Source organism: Ascaphus truei, chromosome 1 (assembly GCF_040206685.1).
Source record: "Ascaphus truei isolate aAscTru1 chromosome 1, aAscTru1.hap1, whole genome shotgun sequence".
NCBI lineage: Eukaryota > Metazoa > Chordata > Amphibia > Anura > Ascaphidae > Ascaphus > Ascaphus truei.
The window spans coordinates 544,794,799-544,818,036 of NC_134483.1; the positions used below are offsets into that span (position 1 = coordinate 544,794,799).

General features: G+C 43.6%; 1 long non-coding RNA gene across 1 annotated transcript; it reads left to right on the forward strand.

The window, feature by feature from the left end:
* The first annotated feature begins 13,430 nt into the window (after window positions 1–13,430).
* Window positions 13,431–14,806, forward strand: LOC142472269 (uncharacterized). Its single transcript, XR_012789641.1, has 3 exons — window positions 13,431–13,500; window positions 14,336–14,415; window positions 14,603–14,806. It is a non-coding gene; the product is annotated as an uncharacterized LOC142472269 (long non-coding RNA).
* The last annotated feature ends 8,432 nt before the right edge of the window (window positions 14,807–23,238 follow it).

Genomic DNA, 23,238 nt, shown 5'->3' on the forward strand with positions numbered 1-23,238 from the left:
ATACAGCCTTCCTGCCGGTCTCTGAGGGGTATATCTTCAACAGATTGTTCAGGGGTTTAGCTCTACTAGAGTACCCTTCCACGAAGCGACGGTAATACCCACAGAATCCCAGGAAGGATCGCAGCTCCGTGACATTCTCGGGATGAGGCCAGTTCACTACTGCTTCTACCTTGGCGGGGTCGGTGGCGATCCCTTGGGCGGACACGATGTGTCCCACGTAGGTCACTGAGGTATGGCAAAACCGACACTTGTCTAGGGACAATTTCAACCCTTCGTTCCCCAGACGGTCGATCACTTTAAGTAATCACTCTTCGTGCTCTACCAGAGTTCTACCGAAGACGATTATGTCATCCAGGTATACAAGACACTCCCGCGGGCTCATGTCCCCGATAGTCTTTTCCATCAGCCGTTGGAAGGTAGCAGGCGCCCCACATATACCTTGGGGCATACGTGTAAATTGGTAGAATCCCAATGGGCAGACGAAAGCTGTCTTCTCCTGATCTTCCGCATTCATAGGTACCTGATAGTACCCGGATCGGAGGTCGAGCACGCTGAACCATTGACTTCCATTCAGCGCATTCAGTATCTCTTCAATGCGCGGAAGGTTGTACTGATCCGGTATTGTAAGACTGTTCAGTGTTCGATAGTCGACACACAGTCGTACGGATCCGTTCTTTTTACGCACCACCATTGGTGACGCGTAGGGCCCCCGGGACTCCGTCAAAATCCCGGCATCTTCCATATCGTGAATGACGTTCCTCACATCGTCCACATCCCGCGGGGCGATGCGACGAGAGCGTTCTCGGAATGGGGTGGCATCACTCAGTCGAATGGCATGTTTGGCGCTGCGACTGCACCCCACATCCATCTCACTCGTGGAGAACACCTGTCGTCGTTGATTCAACTGGGTTGCCAGCCGCTCCTTCCACTGGGTGGACAGCGTTGACTCCCCGAAGTTGAAGTCCAGCTCGACTAACCACTCATCCACGGCCGCCGCCTTCACCTGAGGCGTGGTTTCTACAGGGCTGACTAGATATATGCAACCTAACTTCTGGTCGGCATCAAATTCCATCGGGAAGGGGGAGAGATTCTGTACATACACATGGGTTCGTAGAGGGATCTTAGCCGTCCACTCCCTCACTTCGGGTAGTACCCTATACCCTCTCCGAACCTCTTCTTCAGGCGTACTTTCCAGAGAGAAAAACTGATAGCTCCCATCTCATTCGGGATAACAACACCAGACAGCCATTCTTCGCACTCCCCCTGGTAATATGGTCGTCAGCCCGCGTTGACGATTGTAGAGATCTCCGTGTCGATCCAGGGCGTACACCCGTTTGCACTCCTCTCGTAGGACCGGATCTAGGAGAGCGGTGGCTAGCGGCAACTCGTTAGTCTTTCAAGTACGCTCGGATCACCGCCTGTACTATGTCAGCGTTGGTGCCCAAGATGATCGGGTACTTGCACTGGTCTTGGGGCTCCGGGCATACCAGGGCCGCTACATGCATAGGGTGTCTCTTGCCGGTGTTCAGCTGGAGTATTTCCATTTGAACCCTTACAATCCCATCGATGGGGTAGTCTTCATTACTTAGCCCCCGAACGGTCACATGATCGGCCGCTCTCAGGGGGCAATGTCGGAGGTGCTGTTCATAGAACGGGCGGTATATGATGGTCACTTGTGATCCCGTGTCCAGTAGAGCCGACGCATAGATCCCTTCTAGTAGCACCGGTATGATAGCTGCAGGACCCACTTGGCTGTAAGCTTCCCGGTTGGAGACGTCATCTCCTGCGTCGGCCTCCGCAGGGGTATCGGTAGTTCCCGGAGGGGTCTCCACATCAGACCCGACAGTTTGTACTCGGCATACCATCGACCGGGCTGGGTTTCTTCGGTCGGGCGTTTTGTCCTCGGTGAGGTTCTCCCTTTCTGGACAATCACGGCAGAAATTACCCTTCTTACCGCAGGTATAGCAAAGGAGATCTCTTTGTTCAGAGCGGCCCCTGTTCGGAGAAGGTGATTCACGGGCGGGTCTAGCTTTAGAGGCCGAGCACTTAGTCGCGACCTCCTCGTCCTGGGTCGGGGTGTTTTTGGCCTTGGCCCCAGCGGCCTTAGCAGGGTCACGTGTGGAAGGCTCCTTAACCTTGGCGAGAGTATGCAACCGGGCGTAGGCCTCATGTTATTTTATCTCATTCATTAACTCCTCCCAGGAAGGGGGGTCACCTCGCATCAAAGAGCGCTTCATCATGATTACAATATGATGTTCGGGTAGAGCTCCTCTCAGAAATTGCTTACGGCAATATTCATCCACCTCGGCAGCCGTAATACTTTTCCTTTTTCGCATCTCCCACAAGACTGCTTGAATTCGCTGTAGGAAATCAGATAGTTCCTCTACGTCTTTCTGGCAAAGATTGAAATACCGCTTCATTAATTGCACTATGTCCTCGGTTCGCCCATAAGCCCGCACAAGAGTCTCTAGCATTTGATGTGCGGTGACATCCGCATGCTGATCTTTAGCCATCTGTATGGTGGTGGATGCAGGAGGGCGCAGGCATTCCATTATGCGTTGTCGCTTCACCAGCTCAGAGCACGTCCACTCTTCTAGAACCTGAGAGGTGTATTCTCTCCAGATGTCAAACGCTTCTTTGCCCGTCGGGGTCGGCTTGATTCCTGAAAAGATTTTTAGCTTGTGATACTGTTGCGAGGTCTGAGCTTCGGATCGGGACGACCCCATTTCTAGGAGAGCCTGAGCTAGCATTCGGATTTCATCCCCAGGTTAGAGGCCGAGTGGGCCATACTTAAGGGTGGACTATGGTCGGTGAGGGCGGCCCTGTCGACCCCGCAATAACTTTCAGAGGGTGAAGCCGATGTATGCATAGCAACCTCTTGTAAATTTGTATGGGAGCTTTTGGGTTCTGATTTTATGGACAGTTCAGGATAGACAACAATACAGCAATAACCGGTTGACGTCGTGAACCACAAGCTGGACGGACCCTGATATTCAGTTATATCCTTCCCTATACTCACTAGCATGGAGCAATACTCCCGGTCTGCATTCTTACGTCGCTCTAACACTCTTATTTTGACAGCATCCCGGATATATGGGTGCTGCCTCAAGACCAGTTGTATGCATGAAGACGGCGTATCAACAGGAACCCGGCTCACCGCGAGCGTGTGAAGCGGCGGTACTTGTAGCTCCATGGCCAAATCACACACGTCTGAGCGTGAGGGGGACGGTAATGGTGGTGACATTTTGAGAAAAAAAATGGAACAGGGCACCCCAGGTCTAAGATCTCAGCAGCGCCTCCAAATGTAACACCTTTCCCCCCCCCCCAATCGCAGATAGGGACCATGTGGGGGAATACACTTGTGTTACCGGGTGTGGTCTGTTACCTGATAGGCTCACAGAAGACCTGAACCTCCGCCACTGGGAGCCTGGGGTTACCTGATGATTCGTTGAACACAGCGCCTCCACCTGTAAGGGTTCCCACCTGAGTGGGATGGTCCTCTTACAGGAACCACAATAATAAGACACGCACACAGTGTATGCTAACAACTGTTTTACTATTGCAACTACTAATGACTCCGATACTCTGTACCACACAGCAAGATGCATATAACCACACACATGGAAGTGCACCAGGTGCACACATCAACATAGGTATTCCCCAAAGTACCTTATGTCCAATCCCACCCATGTGTGTTGGAGATAGCGCTATCCCTTGACGTGTTGGTGCACTACTTATAGATACTTGCCCGGGCTCCAGCCACGGGTGCCGCAACACAACTGGATTGGATCCGCCTGATCCGACGTGATGTCCTCCTACGCGTGGGGTGAATTCCGGCGTGGATAATATCACCTACTCGCACCGTACCGTCTATACCTTGCAGGGTGTCGTCTGCAGCCGGCAGGCCGCAGTCACTGCTTGGCATGGCCTCCGTAAAGATAGTCTCTATATAACTGAGGGTCTGATCCCAGATCCAGGAATCAGGCTGCGCGCCACTGAGTGCTTCCTTAACTAACCAAACAGCTAAAGAGGCAGATCTCCTTCCTTAAGGCCTGTCCCTGAAGCAACTAACAAACTGGGGCAAAGATAATAACTGGGCCAGGGGTATGAGGCCTAGTGTAGAAGCTACTTGCCTCTCTACACACTAAGCTCCTTCTTCTTCCCCTTCCCGGTCTTCTCTCTCTCTCTAATGTGACAGGTTCCTATCCTAGGGCCTGTCCCTGTGACCACCCACCCTCACTAGTGGGGAGTCAGGGCCTCAACTCTAGCCCGGGGATTTCTGGCCTAGGGCAGAAGCTCGCAGCTCTCTGCCCCCCTTCTTTCCCCCTCTGTGTCCTCAGCCTGACTGAACAATCCCTGTCTGCACACAACATTGTATCTTCTTTGCAGCATGAGAATCTGTCAGCCTTAGTGGCTGTCTGACTGCATGTGACGGGTATCATAGGGCAGTCCCCAGAGGATGCTGGGTATCGTAGTCCACTCAGGACCTCTTTCCTATGGGGACCGCATGCGCGATCTCTTCTGCGCCTGTGCGAAGCTGTAATGGCCGCCGCTACGCTCAACTGCGCCTGCGCAACTTCCCAGAGCTCCTGCACACTTGTAATGGCCACCGTTACCCGTGCCAACCTCTGCGCATTGCGCGAACCTCGCGCCACAACCAAGATGGCGGTGCCCACCGGGAGAAGTCGCCGTCCCCTTCCACCACTGCCACAGGGGTAAGGCAGGGGGCAAAGGAAGATCAGGGGAACCGGGGGTGACCCACTTACATATACAAGACATTGCATGCACAGCTAAAGATAATATATAGTATGGGCGTATGTAACAGTTACAGACCAGATTAAAATGTGAGACAGCTTTGGTTTTGAAAGAACTTAAACTGGTGGTGGATGTGAGAGTCTCCGGTAGGTTGTTACAGTTTTGGGGTACACGGTAAGAGAAGGAGGAGCGGCCGGATACTTTATTGAGCCTTGGGGCCATGAACAGTCTTTTGGAGTCAGATCTCAGATGATAAGTGCTGCATGTGGTAGGGGTGAGAAGCTTGTTCAGATAGACAGGTAGCTTGCCCAGAGAGTATTTGAAGGCACGACAGGAAAGTTGTAAGAAGAGTAGAGCATCGTCAAAAACTGGAGTCTGGAGAGGATCCAAATGGTCAAAAAATCTTTAATGGAGTAAAAACAGCACAGGGAAAAACCTCCTACGCATTTCGAAGGTGTTGTTCTTTATCAAGGAGTAGTAAACTAATGCAGATGCACTTCTTTAAATACACGGCTGATCCGTCTCCGTTTCGTGCCACAAATATGTCATGACGTCATGACGCAACCTCCCAGTGCAGACGCATCCCAAGGAGGTACGCACAGAGTCATTGAGAATCCCTGGTTGAAGCGGAATTATCAATTCACGCCGCAAGGGACGTGGCCCCCGATTTCTTACAGCACCCCCCCACCCCCCCCTTTCAGGATCGACCTCAGGACGATCCATCCAAGGCTTCTGTGGAAATTTCATGTGGAAGCGGTCCAAGAGAACTGGAGCATGGATGTCCTCCTTGGGTATCCAAGAGCGTTCCTCTGGGACTGAATCTTGATCCATGACTCCTGAAAAGTAGTTACCCGTTCATCAGCTGCCGGCACTCCTATCGGAATGTTTGAGATTGGTAGTCGACTTGGGTGGAAACCATAATTCACGAAGAACGGGGTTTCGTGCGTGGATTCATTTCAAAGTGAATTGGTTGCAAATTCTGCCCAAGGTAGCAGGTCAACCCAATTATCCTGGGAATCGTAAATAAAACACTGTAGGTATTGTTCCAGCGTTTGATTTAGTCTTTCAGTTTGCCCATTAGTCTGGGGGTGACAGCCTGACGAGAAGGATAGTGCCATGCCAAGCCTTTTGGAGAAAGCCCGCCAAAATGTCAATATAAATTGCGTGCCTCGGTCCGAGACTATGGATCTAGGGGCTCTATGCAGTAAGCGTTGATAAGGCTTTTTTCGCCATTTTTCCACCAAAATTGGGTTTGAGATTCAGTAAGCGCCGATAATTGCTTGATTTCGCCAGTTTTCGTTTCCGATAAATTTGTTATGGCCAGTCGCCTGCCGATAAGCCGGTTTTCGGCACTTATCGCCACTTTTTTAATTCGGCTGTATTCAAGTAGCAAAATCAGCTTATCGGGGCTGATCGGCACTAAGAAATTGAGACTTCATGGCCAATTTGTCCCGCCAACTAAAGTTGGCAAGTTGGAGGGGAGAACGATCGCTAAGGCTGCCGGAACGGCACTTAGAAAAAAAAAACTCTTCTGTACATCAATGGAGTCAATGGAGCGGGGACGTATAACATTATAGTACTGTTTACGTTCTATTACTCACAATACAAATGTGTTTAGCATTACAGTGTGGGGGGCATTCACTGCATTGTGTCACACCTGACGTGTATTATTTGCATAACATTGTACTTTTATATGTTTTCATCATTAGCGTGTCACATTACTCATCATGTGATGATGTGTCAATGGAAAATCCTATACTCAACTCTTAAAGGAGAAGCGCACATCATATCACACATTTTACTGAACTGAGCGACAATTGTTTATATGATGTTACACATGTCACACATCTAACACATCCACCGTATATTCATGTTGCTTTACATTAGACAATGCTTGTAATGTGTAACGCATCATCAAACGTTCATGTACATCTTTCTTCTCATGTTTACATGTACTTTGTGTCCTCCCTTTTTTTGATGACGTCCGCTATTGGACAGTCAATCACATTGCATGTTTACATTGTAAACGTTGCATTACAAGCAATTCATGCTAACTTATACACACATCTACAATAGTTACTCATTGTTACACGTTTCAAACTGATTCAATAGCAACTATCCTCATGACATAAATGTATGCATATGCACACGAGCATTCATTGTTGTGAACATGTGACACTAACATGGCAAATTAGACATGTTGCTGCAAACGTTTTCTACGTCAATCTCATGCTTTTAGCATACTTACATGACTGAGTGTTGCGTTCAGAAGTGCTACATGCATTACACATTACACTAATCATTTACAATGAATGCTTGTACAAAGCTTCACGTTACATCATTGTCAAATATCACGATTGCCTGCTGAATACACAGAAATAATACTTCTTACATCAAATGGATACAGCTTGAGAGGCAAGTACTTTAATATGTTAATGTAACACTTAGCATTTTACAATGTCACCTGACATCACATAGCTATTTAAAGGACGCACATTACCTGCTCATTCACAGCTACTGATTTCAAAATGATGCGATTGTTTAGGAGACAGAGGAACATTCTTTTGCACGAGTGGCTGGCTGATGAATAGAATGACATAGGGCAAGGGAGGGACAGAGCCAGGGACAGGCATGCGGACACGACAGGGACAGGGAGAGGGATAGGAGATCAGAGGAGAAGACCGAGGAGACAAGTTGTGGCTCGTCCGCGTGTGTACAGGGAGAGAACCCTGTTAGATGGGATGAGTGAGGAGGAGATAGTAAGTCGCTATCGTTTGAGTTCAGCAGCAATCTTATCTCTTTATGAAGAGATAAGGGAGATTTAGATTTTGTGACAGCCAGAGGTCGTGCAGTCCCTGGGCTTGTTAAAATGCTGTGCTCATTACATTATCTTGCTTCCGCGTCATTCCAGACAACTGTTGTCATAGTGGGCGGGGTCTCGCAATCTACATTCTCGCGGGCCTTTACCCAGTTTCTCTATGCACTCAATAGACGCGCTAGGAATTATATTCATTTTCCTAAAGAGCAGACAGAGTGGCAGGAAGTCAGGAATGGCTTTTATACCATAACCGGGATACCATGTGTGCTGGGTGCAATCGATTGCACCCATGTTGCTTTGATTCCGCCTAGTCAGAGTGAGCATGCTTACCGCAACCGTAAGTACTACCATTCCCTGAATGTACAGGTGGTATGTGATGCCACGATGAAGATAATGCATGTGGTAGCCAAATTCCCTGGTTCTAGTCATGATTCCTCTATCCTGAGGAACTCATCAGTCTTCCATGCTTTCGAAGAAGGCTATTTTGGACATGGTTGGCTGCTGGGTGAGTACATATTTGGATGTTGTAACACAAAACTAATTTTTGTTTAGGAATGATTTTATTTTAGAATGTTATCACTAATGTTACCTTATGTGTGCTCCATTGATTATAGGTGACTCAGGATACGGAATTAGGCCGTGGCTCTTGACTCCGGTGCTAAACCCTCAAACTGAAGCAGAGGAGAGGTAGAATGCTGCCCATATATCTACGCGATCTGTTATAGAGAGGACATTTGGCCTACTCAAGACCAGATTTAGATGTCTCGACAGAACTGGTGGGGCTCTTCAATATAAGCCACAAAAAGTGTCTGATATTAGAATTGCCTGTTGCATTTTGCACAATGTGGCACTCAGACATAATGTACATACAGACGTAGGTCAGGCTTTGGTAGAGGAGCATCCCACCAATGTACCAGCTGAAAATGAACAAACAGCCAGTGGTGCCGAGACACGCCAGAATGTCATAAATACTTTTTTTTCTTGTAAGTAAATACATATATGTTCCTAGTACTACTTTGATATATTCATTATGTTATATTAACACTACATTTGTTATAATAACCTTCTGTTAGGACACAGATGAATATGGGTAGCACACCTTTCTCTTCTCCTCTGTGTGGACAAAGGCATGTGGCACCGGTATGTTATTCTTGCACAGGTTATATAATCCTTCTTCGAATGTAAACTAGTTGTGTGTACAGTATGTGAATACAACAAGTGTTACAAACGAGTAATTTCGTTACATTGTGTTGTTGATTATGCAAACACAATACACAGAGTATGGCCATAGTCATTCATTCTTGCAGTATGGTTACATACAATCTTATTGTTACACTGTTACATGTGCATCAATATGATGTGTACACCAGGCAGCTTTTCATTTTTTATGTTACTAAATATACATGGTGTTTCACATGTAACACCAAATAGACACTTTGGTGTGTTGCTTACGTTAATGAAGATGTCATGTGAATGTTTGCAATTTAAGTATTGTTCTATTTTTTTATAGGTATATCTCCTCTATGACTGATCATGGTATGAATATGAACTGACATCTTTCATAAGATGTGCCTACCTCTATATACGTATAATTATAGGATGTATAAACCCAACATAGTTGTCAACTAGAAATGTTACATACATCTCGTTTCTTTATCATGTACATGCGTTTACATACTCTTGATGTTTCATGTGCATTGTATGTTAAAATTATTAGTGACATGACATCACATTTAATGTATGTACCCTTAAAAATTCCATTATTCTAATATAGGGGTGGGTGGAGAGAAGGGGATAAATGCTGCTAGTGTTTTGCTTAGAGGAGGTGATTAACCACGGATGCACATGAGTGATCATAACACTCCATACACGAATGCCTGTAATCACACCAATGCTTTGTACATCTTGTATGTTGCAATGTATGTGATTAGTAATGGTATCAATGAATTGTAAAGATTATTTTGACATTGTCACATGTGTATCTATAAGTCACACATGTGTGTTGATGTGACCTACATGTAACAAGTGTCAAACTGTTAACACAAACCAAAATATTTATAAACATTATTAGTAATTTTGCATAATTCATTTCACCCAATGACAATGTTGGTAATATAGTTGGAATGTCATACACGTCAGTTCATCATTATTATGAAGATCATTTACAAGTATTGTCAACATATGAACGTAAATCACGTTCACATTTGCATAGGCACACATTTCAAGACCACTGTTTGTGTCTGTATCCATTTGTGTATGATGCATGTATAACACCGTCAAATGATAACATCAGGTTTATTATGTTAGCTTATATCATCATACTCACTTTACTCTGTATGTGTTGAACGTTTACTAAACACAGTAAACTATAGTTAGTTTGCTAAATGAAATATACACAGAAACTTACATGTTTACAATATCAGTACCTAATTTTAATAAATTCATGCATTATAGTTGAGTACTACATGTTGACATCATTTTTTTTCCCCTCACTACAAAACTATGAAAACAACATCCCCATGTAACATGATAACTTTTACATGAAATGGCTACTTGGTTTTAAGTCTCCTTTACATACTTTCTACAGTCATACGTCCCATTATACAATATACTACACAAATGTGTTTGCTGAGTGGGATTGGTTTTATATATTAAACAGAGCATGGCATATAATTTGAGTAAAAAATAAAGTACACACATCAAATGTAAAAAATGCACTGTTTAGCAACATCATTATGTTAATTAAGTGGTTATGAAATATAGGCATAACCGGATCACATTTTGTATTGTTTGTTAATATGCGCTACAAGCATTATAAAAATTGTTGCATATGTAGTATATTAGTCGGTCGCTCCTCCTCACAATCATCTCATATAACGTTTGACTCTTCTGAAATCATACATTGATCCCATTGATTCTTCCCCGACATCTCTGAAATACAGCAAACACATGATGGTCACAGATGGCACCTTTATATATGTGTAGCCGTGACAACGCGTTACACATCTCTATATGATTGTGTATATCCACGCGTAATTCACTTATATGTTAGAAGTGCAAGGTTACAAGTAAACATCATTATGTATCCTTTTGTTAATTGCGTTGCAGCCATAACTATGGATATTATATTTCCGTTGCCTGTATACATAATAATGTGCGCGCACATCTTAATTTGCGCACGCACTTCCCGATTGGGTCGACTAAGTGTTAGCGCATGCGCTAAACAATGTGTACGCTGTGCGTTCAATACATGTTGTTACTAGCATTAAGCATATCATATGTATTTGAAATCCAATGAACGCGAAACTAAATTCGTTCAGAACACGTACTTCTATAATCTTTTTAAACGGACGTGTGTGGACGGAAACAACGGACGATCACCCAATGAGCGAATACAATACGTGTGACGTCATGTTAAGGCAGCGTGAAGTGCACGCAAACACTCCTCCCACTGAATTAACATTGGGCTATTGCACTGTGAATGCCCACAAACACAGGCGCGCGCGCATGACACAGTGCAGTGACCGTAACTATAACAAACGGACACAGCCAATAGGCTTTGACGCGTGCACGTCGGTTGGGGGCGGGGCTTACATCCGTAATCCTTTTTAAGGATGCCTTCTCACATGACAAGGGTCCCACGTCTTATGGTAACATGTTGCAATGATATGTTTTAAGATATAGGAAACTAGGTATATTTTCTCCGTTAGCAATGTATACTAAGGTATCTGGTTGTAGTATATTGTAATAGGAAACAATGTGTTTGTGAACGCTACATGTAATGCTGTCTGCAATGTTACGCTGTATCCACGCATTTAGCGTACAAATGGTGGATATTTAAAAGTTACAACTTTTAACGGTGAGTCAACGCATAACGATTATATTTACCATTCTTGTAGAAGTAACATTTCGTTTGGCTGCAACTGGTCGCTCCAGAAAAAGAGTGGATTTTCATCCATGGTTGAGGCAACCGTTGAATCCTGTAGGAGACACATCTCCACGAGGCGCTCATAGGAATCGGCACTGCCTGCTTCAAACGATACGTCCGGAGGTACGTACAGTTCTTGGTTTTGCCATTCAAATGGGTATTGACCAAAAAGGTTGGGAAACACATCATAATAGTTATGTTCCTCTTGCATCTGTGCTTCTGGAATGTAGGGTGCAGATATTGCAGCAGGTATCGATTCAGACGGAACAGTAGTAGCCGATCCATTGCTATTGGTATTAGGAATAAATATGCTATTTATCAGAACATATGTGCCATGTTCCATGGTAAGTATAAATTGTGGTGCAATCTGCCAAAATCCATACCTTTCCTGTAGGTTATCTTGGACACGTTCAAATAACTCATTTGTTGTTAAAGTGAATCGTACAGATGATTTAAAATTTTCAGCGCGGCATGGGTCTTGGTAATATGGATATTTACTTCTGATCAAGTCATAGATTACCCCAACGTTGGCTTTATGTTGTGCAGTTGAGATGATAGCCTCTGCTATCATTATTTTGAAAGGTTTGTGCGGATGCGTGTTCAAAGTTGTCTGGTGCCATTGCTGCGTCTCAAATAATGTGTGAATCAGAAGTTGAAGTTTTCTTCTGCTGAATGTGAAACTATTTAAATGTTATCTTTTGTGGCTTTTGCCAAGGTCGCTATACAATTTCAATGTTGCACTCCTTTTTTCAAGCACCAATTCGAATGTGTAGAAATAATTGGCTCACATTATTTGGGATAAGATAGCTATTTCACAGTGAAAGTGTAATTGTTTTTCCCGTAATCTACATTCTCAAAACAAGGGTACGATTTTAATTAAAAAACAATGTGTGTGAGAAAATCTAGTGTTGGCATTATGAAAATACTGCCTACACTGACATAATGAGATATAAACACACCTGCTAATGTTTTTCTCTCTGTCTTTTGTTCCACATTTCAGTGTGTGTATCTTTCTGTCTGGTTAACTCTCTGTCTGTGTCACACATTTTGACTATCTGTGTGTGTATATATATATATATATCTGTAAAACCAACAATGAAATATATATATATATATATATATATATATATATATATATATATATATATATATATATATATATATATATATATACACATGTAGAGGTATCAGTACCGTGTTAGCCGAGCTTCAATAATCAAAAAATAAATAGATGATACCGTTCTGTGGCTAACGAAATGCTTTTATTTGTGCGAGCTTTCGAGATACAGTGTATCTCGAAAGCTCGCACAAATAAAAGCATTTCGTTAGCCACAGAACGGTATCATCTATTTATTTTTTGATTATATATATATATATTTATGTGTGTATGTTACTGTATTTAATGCCTTATATGTAAACAGGGATTGTTAGATTGCTCACACTTATTTAAAGGTTTAAACATTACAGGGTTAGTATGTTTGAGGGCCTATTAGTGTCAGCTGTGTCCAATTTGGAGTTAACATCAAACAAGGCCTTTTGTGAGTTTACAAGGCCTGTAGTGTTACAACATATAATATATCTATTTAATCCAGTTCTAGACTGAACATATTGATGGCAGTAAGTATTAAACTATTAAAATGGTGATCAAGGTGAGTGAATTATGTGCTTCATAATATTAGGCCCATATTGTTAAAGGGTCAGATCATGTATATTTCACTAACATTACGCCTGTTTTATTTCAATACTGTGTTTTCACAAAGAAGCATCAAATATATCTTTTGATACAAAATCTCTAGACAAATTTACATGTTTAAAACATTAATATTAATATATATATATATATATATATATATATATATATATATTTTAGTTATACACTGTGTGTACATATATCCATAGATACTACATATATATTACTACACATTCACAGATATGTTATTGAAACCAGTACTCATACATGATGAAAGGCCAACATTAAGAAGCTTCAAGGAAGGTGAAGGTAAGTAATATTTGACAGTTCATCCAACACAAAACTGAAATGTAGAATGTTAGCAGTTAAATATATATTTATTTTAACTTGCATGTGAATACTATTAACATGCAATGATTACCTAAATTAGCTACCAAACACACCCAAATACAATCTTTTGCAGCTAAGTGAATGTCAGCTTCTCAAAACATTGCAAGTGTGTAATGTTGGACCATTACTGAACAGATGATTAATACATAAATATTAATTACATTATGCATTCATTCGGACTGTGAACATTTCCAAACCTTCACGTGTACAAGGACATACTTGAATGTTTGGAAACAACAGGTCTTCATCATACATACAATATTCATTAGATTATCTCAAGTCAACAAAACAAGGCCAAATACAGATTTACTTAATTATAACATTTATTCTTTTTTTTCCTTTTGAGACCGAGTCACAGGCCTGCTTGTTGTCTGTTGGGGTTTTTTTTTCTGTTTGGATACAACTTTAAGCAAAACAGAGCCAGTTTGACTGGCCTGTGGCACTTCACGGGCAGGGCTTGTGGCCTGTGACACTTCACGGGCAGGGCTTGTGGCCTGTGACACTTCACGGGCAGGGCTTGTGGCCTGTGACACTTCACGGGCAGGGCTTGTGGCCTGTGACACTTCACGGGCAGGGCTTGTGGCCTGTGACACTTCACGGGCAGGGCTTGTGGCCTGTGACACTTGTGAACAAGTTGGTACACAGTGCACAACTGATGGTTGCTCCGTTTCATGTTTGTGTTTTTTAGTTTGTGTCCAAAAACTGGTCAGTAGTAACTGCTTGTACATTTTTCTTTTTGGTGCCTCCTTTGTAGGTGTCAGCTCCAGATTTTCTACAGATGGCAGCGGTTGGATGTTGAGAGGAACATGCACAGAACTTTCAGCTACTGTACCGGTAACATCCCGACCTGGGGAATGAATATCAGATGCATGGGGTGAAAAAGTAGCAGCATCTAAAGATCCTTCCTCTGATGGGTTAAAGTTGAAATTATGTGCTTCTGTAGTCATTCTCAAGTGATTAGCTTGGGTTAGCTGAACAACTACTGCTTCTAATGTCGTGTTTAATTTTTGTATCTGTTTAGGAACTTCAATGAAGACTCTGTGGAGATGTGACAATTGTGATATCGTTTCTTCCTGCAGTGATATCATCCTTTCGTGCACTGACATCAGATCTGAATGGCGACGATTTTCTGCTTCAACAATTTTTTCTTCAGAAGCTGCTATTGCTGCGTATGTGTTACTTGCTGGAGGAATGGCCTGTGTTACTCTTTGAATAGGAACCTCTTCATGGTCACTTAATTGCATTTCTGTGTCTTTGGCATCATCATGTTCTAAAAATAAATGAACACATGATAAAATGGCATGCTAATGTCTGCTGTTTTACTATGTAATTATACACTGTGATAACAACTAACACCTAACATGTTTCCATACGTTTTATGACGTCACATTAAAATGTACCTTGACTTAAGAATTATGTTTGGACTCAGTGTGAAATAAGAATGAATGAAAGGTTGTCCAAACCTCACAACTCCTACACGATACTTTACATCACAAACACAATACATGTTCTCTTAAAAAACTTCATTTTCAATGACACTAAGTGATCCAATTTAAATAACATGTCAAAAACAATTAATTAACATGACAACATAACATATATAAATGAACATATTATATGTCCTGCACCTCATACACTCATCTTCCATTTGCGATGAGCTGCATGACACCGGTGAAGACACTTGTTCAGTCTCAGGTGATACATGTCCTCCAGGAGCAACTATATAGAACAATAACATCAGTTGTTAATGGACATGTGTACACAATGAACATTGAATTAGTGTATCTTGAGTATTTATGGCTAACTAACAGCATCACTTCATGAACGGAAAACGTGTGTGGCAAACTGAACATTAATCGTTGTAATAACAATGTACATGCCAGTGTACTTTGGACTTTTTACTTCACTAACATACAACATACAATGTTTATGCAGTAATGTGTTAGCATAATATTATGAATATTGGACATACCCTCCATATGTTGTGCAGTAATATCACAATAATAATGTACATCACTATCATTAGATCAACTTTGACAATGCTTATCATTAAGTAGGTAATATTGGAAAAGTTATTGTTTTTGTTACAGGATATGTGTGCTACATTAATAGAAGATGTTGTAGGCCTGAATGTGGCTGCCACTCAACAACACAACACATGCAGTGTGTCGCTCACAGATGCTACGTGTGTGATAATGTGGTGTTGATCTAAGTTGAACAATAGATCTGAGTGAAGAAATGTTTAACGTACGGTTTGATACATAATGGTTCGGTGGGTGAATTTGTACATAGAGTTACCATTTCAAATGACTGTGATTAACTTCTGTTTAGCTTGTCAGGTTTTAAGAACTGTAGTCCCTCCCCCAAAAACTAACATCCCCCTGACCTTTCAATTAATTCAAGCAGCAGAAAATGGTGTCAACAAAGTTGACCCTAACATGACCCTGATATTTGGCTGTGTGCACAACCCCACCCCCTGAGTTCACGTGTATGCTGTGATGACATATTAATTGCAGCTGCTTGAACACAATGGTAGATGAGCTAAATAGTAGTCTGAAGTGTGCTACCTATGAACACAATTACATAACATATGCAACGTGTGCCTCATTATGCTCTCTGTATATGAGATGAAGCATAAAAGAACCTTTTTCTAAACAAAAGCAAATGTGTTAGTGCAAGTGATGTTTGTTGGCCGTTGCATGCAATATCTTCGATGCATGATTTGACGAGGCAGTAATGTCGTGTTTGTAGGTGTTAAATAAATTAAATATAAATTACTATTCTATATATGTATGTACTGCAACAGTACATATTAATGTTTGCTCATTTGCATGTCTTAGACATGTGTGCAACCCTGTTGTTCCCCATATTCGGCCAGCATAAATTGCTTCCATTGCAGCAAAGGATTGTGGGAGATGACATGCAAATGAGCACGCAGTGCCATGTTATATATTATTTAGTGATTGTAGTAGGACAACGAAATATAAATATATATTGATAGATATATATATAGAGAGAGAGAGACATATATACATATATAGATGTAGGTATGCTTCTATTGGGAAGAAAGTATAAATAGCAGCGGAAATATAGAAAATAACTGTAACCTACGACACGCCTAGTACAGTAACATTTCTCACCTGGTGGAAATTCTGACGAATAAATTCCAATATCTCTGTCACCGACCAAACCCTCAACGACGACGGGAAGTAATTTTTCCGGAAGCTGCTCCTCCAATGGAGTTAAGATGAGATGTTGTGCTAGCGGGCCACCTCCAGTGCCAGAAGCATGAAAGCGTTGTTGTTGTATTTTTTTAAAAAATTTTGCCCTAATATCGTCAAATCTCTTGCGACAATAATTCTTGTCCCTGACACGATTCCCACACGCATTCACACCAAGTAGTATTTCTCTCCACTTTTCTGTTTTGGATGCTGAACTTGTCCGTGCTTGAAATACATAAAAAATATATGACGTTAATTCTTACTAATACAACGAACCATTTCCTACAATGCTAGGTGTTCCAAGAGATACCAAACATGCTTGTTTAGGTGTAATATGTGTAGCCCATGAGCATTCACTTGTAAACATAGACATGTAATGAAGCTTGCATTAATATTGTATGAAGTTTGCACAAATTGAACAACTGAGTGTTCTTGTCGTTGAAAAGCATGAATAAAATATGTGTTTACAACAAAAGTTAAATTGCTAGACATTATGGACCCATATTTGCATATTATGACACCTCACATGACCTAGGATAACATGTATTTGAATAATGAATGCAAAGGTAGACTTACATACTAAATGGCCAAACAGACTTTCGTAGTGCTCCAGAGTCCCAGTGACAAGAGCTGTGTTTTCGTTGTCATTGAATCGAGGATTACGTGGATGCTCCACACGTTTCTTCCGAGCACGTTTAGGCTCAGAGCTTGGCTGGTGCTGACTGGACTCTCCTTCTTCCAATGGAAGAGACTCCAAAAGCTGGCCACCAGCAAGCACGCCACCACCAGACACCCCATCAGCAACTGAGCCACCAGCAGCACTCACACTCACATCAACAGCACTCGCACTCCCAGCAACAGCACTCGCACTCCCAGCAACAGCACTTGCACTCCCAGCAACAGCACTCGCACTCCCAGCAACATCACTCCCCTGAACCCTACGTTCACTCCGACACGTACTCGCACGACTAGCACTACCACTCACACCAGCATCACTCTTCCCACGCCTTGCGGCCATACCTGTAGCACTCACAAAGAACAGAAAACAAATGTAAAGCCAATCACACGAAACACTTACACATACAAAACAAGACAAAGATATAAACAAAACAACAAAGGACATAGCACTCACAATACACAACAACTCTCTCAGTCAATATGCAAATATTAAATCGCCCAGCTCTGTGCGTCTCTCTCTCTCTCACTCCCAACAACACAGAGAATGATTAACAGTACATGTTGCCTTTAAATAGGCCGCGCTAGCCAAAACATGCTTGCTTCGCCTGATTCAGCAAGAAGTTTAATTGCCGAACCTAACAGCACCCCGCCATGCACGCCGATAAACCTGTGTGTGATCGGCAAATCATCGTGAGAGTGGGCGGAAATGTTTTCGGCTTGATTGAGAAGGGATTCGGCACTTACTGCATACGGAGAGGGAAAATCGCCACAATCATGCCAAATCGGTAAGCTTGGCCATTGCACATTTTTGGCGCTTACTGCATGAGGCCCTAGGTATCCCATGGATGCGAAACACCTCCTTGGTGAAGATATCAGCTAGGGTGGGCGAAGAGGGAAGTCCTTAGAGTGGAACAAAGTGGGCCTGTTTTGAAAAACGGTCAACGATGACCAAAATGGTATTCATCCCTCTGGAAGGGGGTAGATCCACAATGAAATCCATTGAAATATGTGACCATGGACGTTCAGGTACTGGCAAGGGCATGAGCAAGCCTGAGAGTCTTTGATGAAGAGTCTTGTTTTGTGCGCATACTGGACAAGCACTAGTAAATTCATGAACCATCTTTGCCATATTAGGCCACCACAAAGTACGCTTGATAAGATCCAAAGTTCTTTTGAAGCCGGGATGGCCGGCTGAACGGACAGAGTGGCCCCATTCTAGAATCTTTTGATGAAACCTGAGTGCGGCATAGAGAATTCCTTCCGGTACCTCAAGACCACTCGGAATTTGTGTTTGAACTTTAACGATCTTTTAGAGAATGTCAAATGAGTTGGCGGAAATTATAAACTTAGAGGGTACGATAGTTTCAGGGGTTTCTTCGGATCTTTCTTCAGGAGAAAATTGTCGGGACAAGGCATCAGCTTTTGTGTTCTTAGAACCGGGAATATAAGACAGAGACAGAATTAAATCGTGAGAAAAATAGTGCCCAACGGGCTTGACGAGACTCCAGACGACGTGCATTTTCGATATAAAGAAGACTTTTATTATCAGTCAATATAGAAATAGGTTCGCGGGAACCTTCCAGGGATGTCGCTATTCCTGTAAGGCCATCTTGATAGCCAAGAGCTCTCTATTGCCAACATCATAGTTCTTTTCAGAGGGCGAAAACTTCTTTGAAAAAAAACCGCATGGATGAAGCTTATCTTGAGGGAAGAATCTCTGGGACAGGATGGCACCTGCACCACAATCAGACGCATCAACTTCTAAAGTAAAAGTAAGACTAACATCGGAATGTCGCAGAATGGGTGCCGTGACGAAAGCTTGTTTCAGGGTTTCGAAGGACGAGACGGCCTGCGGAGGCCATACAGACGGGTCAGCTCCCTTCTTTGTAAGGGCCGTAATGGGAGCCACACTGGTAGAAAATTTTCGGATGGATTTTCTATAGTAATTGGAGAAACCCAAAAAACGCTGGATGGCTTTGAGAGAGTTGGGCAGAGGCCAATCCAAAACAGCCTTAATTTTTTCAGGGTCAATTGAAAATCCTTTTATCTGAAATTATATAGCCTAAGAAGGCAGTAGAGATTTGAGGAAAAAGACATTTCTCCAGCTTAGCGTAGAGATTATTGACACGAAGGCGAGCGAGAATGAGCCTGGTATGCTGGACATGATCTTGAAGATTTTTAGAAAAAATTAGGATATTGTCCTGAAAGACGATTACGAAAGAGTTGAGAACATCACGGAAGGCATCATTCATAAAATCCAGCAAAACAGCAGGGGCATTGCAGAAGCCGAATGGCATTACAAGATACTCGTAGTGGCCGCTTCTGGTATTGAAGGCAGTCTTCCACTCATCGCCTTCCCGGATGCGAACAAGATTGTAAGCTCCTCTGAGGTCTAAATTGGAAAAAAAAATTGCCCCTTGAAGCCTATCAAAAAGTTCGGAGATCAGCGGAAGGGGGTATCGATTCTTGACTGTGATGAGATTGAGCCCTCGGTAATCAATGCATGGTCTCAGAGATCTGTCTTTCTTTTTGACAAAAAAGAAACCGGCACCAGCGGGGGACGAAGAATTACGAATTAATCCTTTTTCAAGGTTTTCTTTGATGTATGCTGCCATGGCTTCAGTTTCAGGGAGAGACAAGGGGTAGGACTTACATTTCGGAAGAACAGCGCCGGGAACCAGATCAACGGGGCAATCATAAGGTCTGTGAGGAGGTAGAACCTCCGATTGTGTCTTGCTAAACACGTAATTGAAATCCGCATATGCTTCAGGAAGAGCGGAATCATTAGCCGGGGACGTTTCCACTCCCGCAAGGACTTTGGTAGGAGAAATGACCGGCAATGGTTAGGCGAATGACTCTGGCTCCCACTGAATTGTCTTGCCATCCCTCCAATCAATGCGTGGGTTGTGCTGCTGTAGCCAGGATAATCCTAGGATAACTTTAACGGCAGGAGAGTGCATCACGTCAAAGGATATGATTTCGGTATGAGTACCGGCAGAAAGGGTGAGAGGAAGAGTCTCTAACGTGATGAAGGCAGGTTGCAAAGGACGACCATCAATAGCCTCGAGGCCAATCGGCGATTTCTTAGCGATGAGCGGAATCTTGTTATGAGTAGCAAAATCTTGATCCACAAAGTTACCACCGGATCCTGAATCAAGAAAAGCGGTGGTGGTTACGAGAAAATTCGGACCTTCAAGCGAGACTGGAAGCATAATTCTCTTAGGGAGTTCCTCTTCAGAGGTAGGGTGAGAAGATATTGACCCCAAAATGAGTCCCTCTTGCCCCATTGGTCGTGTTTGTTCTTTGGGCCTTAAAGCATAAAAACGTACCGTATGCTCAGGAGATCCACAGTAGTAGCAAAGGCCCTCATTCCGGCGACGAGCCCTTTCAGCAGTCCGGTCAGGGGTTCTATCGGCAGTCCTGTCGGTATTACGGAACTCTTGACTGGCAATCTGCATGGGTTCCACAGCATCTAGAACAGGACGAATAGCTGGGAAGGACCTGGGAAGAATAGGTTCAGAAGAGGAAATTCTGGGACGCTGGCGTTCATGACGGCGCTGTTGAAGGCGCTGATCTACTCGTATACATTGTGCGATCAATTCCTCCAATCCCTGGGGCCTGGACTAGACTGCAAGTTCATCCTTTACAGAGTCGGACAAACCTTGCCAAAACACAGCAATAAGGGCTTCTTGGTTCCAATGCGTCTCCGCCGTGACAGTCCAGAACTCCAATGCATATTTGGCTACGGACCTACGACCTTGAGACAATTGAACAAGAGAAGCAGGGGCAGTATCACTGTGGGCGGGAATATCGAATTCCTGCTGGAATTCTTACCGGAAGAGTTGATAATCCTGGGTGATTTCCGCACGCAACTCCCAGATGGGAGAGGCCCATGCCAAGGCGTCCCCTGTTAAAAGAGAGTAAACATAGGCTACCTTGGTGCGTGCAGTAGGGAACAGGCTGGGAGAAATCTCAAACTGTATTTCACATTGGTTCAAAAACCCATGACAGGCTAGAGGGTCACCCGCATATGCTTTAGGCGTCGGAATCCTGAGTTCTGATTGCCAGTCGCCACCCTGCGCGGCTGGGGCCGGAATAGGCTGTAGTGAAAGCTGGGAAAGCTGTTGTACCAGGCTTGTGATCTGAGTTCCCAAAGTACAAATGCAAAGCGCAAGTTCCCTGATTAGTTGGCCCACCTCAGTCAGGTCTGTTTCTGTTGGGCTCTGTATAATGTCACGCTGTGCAGCCCGCAGACCAGGCCAGTCCCCTGTACTGAGGTGGGATGCTGAATATACACACTGACAGCATAGGGAGCGGGTCCAGGATGTGGTTGTAGCGTGACCAGGCCTGGGTTAAGATTCAGAATAGTCGTTGTAATTGCCGAGTTCAGGAGTATAGAGAGTTCCGTAGTTAAATCCGTTTCCGTGTACAAGGGTCTGAGAGGTAAGAATCATGATGGGTAAGCCGAAGTCGGGAGCCAGGAAGGTAAGTCAGACAAGCCGGTTCAAATCAGTAGGAGTAAAGACAAACAGGAGCACGACACAGTTTCCAGGCTACACAGGAAGCAAGGAGCTATGCAGAGCAAGGAAGTGAAGGCAAAGCAGGATATTTAAAGCGACAGTGACCAATCCGGACGAGGGGCATGGCGGAGGCGTGTCGAGGAGCTGTTCGTGAGTGGCTGAGAGACCAGGAAATAGCAGAGAACAGCTGAGAGTCTGTAACACCAGTGCCAGAATCCAAGATGGCGGCGGCAGAGTTCAAGGTATGCACTGGGCGGCGGCATGGGTAGCGATGGGGGGCAGGGGCAGCAGCCGCTGCAGTACTGGTATTGGGTAAGGAGGGGTCACGCCGCAAGGGACGTGGCCCCGATTCCTTACACAGACTTAGGGAAGATTTGTTCCTGTAAAGTACACCTAGTTTGGCATAGGTTTTGGATATCAGGGTATCAATGTGCATCCCCAATGTTAAATAGGAGTCAAACCATATGCCCAAATATTCAAAACTAGTAACGGGCTAGAATAGTATTAGAGTTGGTTCTGATCTGAAGTTCATTCATTGGAAGCTTTAGAAATGTAGCCTTGGTCCCAAATACCATTGTTACAGTCTTGTAACAAAATCAAAATCTAGGAATATTACACCAGTAAGTTGACCCCGTTCCATTCCACACTGGATCTCATTGCAAACTTTTAGCAGGGCAGTTACCGTGGAGTGTGTGGGGCGAAAGCCAGATTACAATTGGCTAGGGAAATTCGTCTTTGTATAGTAATCGCTTAATTGGGAGTGAACACATTTTTCCATGACTTTGGATAGTATTGAGAGAAGAGAGATTGGTCTGTAAAGTAGTTTGAGACAGTGTTTTTGTCCCTACTTTTGAAGATTGGGAAAACTCTGGCAGTTTTCAAGGTCTTAGGGATAAGCCTGCCGACAGGATAGGGTTGACTAGGGAAGCAATTGGTTTGGCGATGGCTGGGGCACCAAGTCTTAGGAACTTAGATTGCAGTAAGTCAGGTCCACACTGACTGCTTAGTTTTAATTTGAGGAGCGCTTGTGTAATCTCCTCTTCAGCTACTGGGATAAATTGAAAATTGTGAGCAGTGTTGGGAGAGGGTGGGGCTGTAGTGGTACTCTTAGAATGAGGTTTATATTTGTGCTTTGGGTTGCGTTTTGCTAATAAGTTTGCAGCACACCCCATAAAGTAGTCATTGAATGCATTTGCAATGTCAGTGGGGTTTGTCAGACTAATATCTCCCTTAATGAT